This window comes from Bison bison, unplaced genomic scaffold (assembly GCF_000754665.1).
Source record: "Bison bison bison isolate TAMUID 2011002044 unplaced genomic scaffold, Bison_UMD1.0 scf7180017864238, whole genome shotgun sequence".
In the NCBI taxonomy this organism is placed as follows: Eukaryota; Metazoa; Chordata; class Mammalia; order Artiodactyla; family Bovidae; genus Bison; species Bison bison.
In genome coordinates this window covers 104,399-106,762 of record NW_011494810.1, presented here as the reverse complement: position 1 = coordinate 106,762, position 2,364 = coordinate 104,399, and the positions used below count along the sequence as shown (strand labels likewise).

The following is a 2,364-nucleotide window of genomic DNA, read 5'->3' as shown; positions in this document are numbered from 1 at the left end:
CAGAGACATTCCTTTGCCAACAAAGGTTCATCCAGTCAAGGCTACGGTTTTTCCTGTGGTCATGTATGGATGTGAGAGTTGGATTGTGAAGAAGGCTGAGCACCGAAGAATTGATGCTTTTGAACTGTGGTGTTGAAGAAGACTCTTAAGAGTCCCTTGGACTGCAAGGAGATCCAACCAGTCCATTGTGAAGGAGATCAGCCCTGGGATTTCTTTGGAAGGAATGATGCTAAAGCTGAAACTCCAATACTTTGGGTACCTCATGCGAAGAGTTGACTCCATGGAAAAGACTCTGATGCCTGGAGGGACTGGGGGCAGGAGGAGAAGGGGATGACAGAGGATGAGATGGCTGGATGGTATCACTGACTCGATGGACGTGAGTCTGGGTGAACTGGAGTTGATGATGGACAGGGAGGCCTGGCATGCTGCGATTCATGGGTTCGCAAAGAGTCGGACACGACTCAGCAACTGAACTGAACTGAACTGAACCTTGTGTCAACACTAACCATTGAAGCTAAAAGTCTTTCTAAACCTGGAAGAAAATGGTCTAGAGGCAGTATTGTTTTTCTTTTCTGCAGATAATGTTTTCACTGGGCAATGACCTTTAACAATGAAACTACAACTTGATGAAATTCATCATCCTTGGTTTTCACAGTACCTGGGGCATGAAGATCTTGCTCTTCTTTACATTCCTGCCTGTGTATGTGACAGTTTTAAGTAATTCTATGATCATCCTACTGGTGTGGAGTTATAACTGCCTTCAGTTACCCATGTATTTGTTCCTTGCACACATCTCACTTTTAGAAATCATGCTCACTTCTGTGAACACCTAAGATGTTGGCCGTTACAATTTCACAAATAAACACCATATTTTTGAAGGCTGAATCACTCAGTCTTTCTTCTGTTTTCTCTTTGGGACAGTAGAGTTCTTCATCTTGGTATTTGACCACTATGTTGTCATCAGTATCCCTTTGAGATACCTAACCATTATGAGAATCCAGGTTTCCCTGAAGATGATCATAGCCTCTTGGGTGAGAGGATTATTGTATAACTAGATTATTGTATTATTGTATAATCTATTGCCTTCCATTGCAACTATAAAATTACCATTCTGTGGTCCCAATATCATGGATCACTTTTTTTTGTGACACTGCCTTCATGTTGCAACTGGTATGTGGTGACCTCCAATTGGTAGAAATGGTTCATCTTATCTACTCTGCAGTTTTCCTTCTGAATTTTCTCTTCTTTACTCTGACTCCTTATATCTTCATTATCTTTTTGCTTAAAAAAAAAAAGCCTCTCCCATGCCCTAATTCTGAGGAAGCCACTGACCTGCTTGGACCATGCAATGAATGGTGTACTTCAGACCCTGTGCACAGCCATAGAAAAAGTACTGTGCAGTATACAACATTTGCAAGCGTGCTTAGTCACTTCAGTAGCATCTGACTCTTTGCGACCCTATGGACTGTATTCCACAAACCTCCTCTGTCCATGGGATTCTCCTGGCAAGAATAGTGGAGTGGGTTGCCATGCCCTACTCCAGGGGATCTCCCCAACCCAGGTATTGAACCTGTGTCTCCTGAGACTCCTGCATTGCAAGCTAATTCTTTACCGCTGAGTAACCAAGGAAGCCCAGTACTCAACATACTCAATCATAAACAGCAGTCTGGATACACTATAGGATTTAACACTTTAGATTTCTGTCTGTGGGGGGAAAAAACTTTCCATCTATTTGCCATCTATTTCCCATCTATTTGCCATGAAGTGATGGGACTGGATACCATGATCTTAGTTTTCTGAATGTTGCGATCAATGCAAAGCAATAGAGGAAAACAACAGAATGAGAAAGACTAGAGATCTCTTCAAGAAAATTAGAAGTACCAAGGGAACATTTCATGCAAAGATGGGCTCGATAAAGGACAGAAATGGGATGAACCTAACAAAAGCAGAAGATATTAAGAAGAGGTGGCAAGAATACACAGAAGAACTGAACAAAAAAAAATCTTTCCGACCAAGATAATCACGTTGGTGTGATCACTGACCTAGAGCCAGACATCCTGGAATGTGAAGTCAAGTGGGCCTTAGAAAGCATCACTACGAACAAAGCTAGTGGAGGTGATGGAATTCCAGTGGAGCTATTTCAAATCCTGAAAGATGATGCTGTGAAAGTGCTGCAGTCAATATGCCAGCAAATTTGGAAAACTCAGCAGTGTCCACGGGACTGGAAAAGGTCAGTTTTCATTCCAATCCCAATGAAAGGCAATGCCAAAGAATGCTCAAATGACCGCACAATTGCACTCATCTCACACGCTAGTAAAGTAATGCTCAAAATTCTCCAAGCCAGGCTTCAGCAATATGTGAACC

General features: G+C 42.3%; 1 pseudogene; it reads left to right on the top strand.

Annotated features, from left to right (window-relative positions):
• The first annotated feature begins 610 nt into the window (after positions 1–610).
• Positions 611–2,364, top strand: part of LOC104993372 — a 4,473-nt pseudogene continuing 2,719 nt past the window's right edge.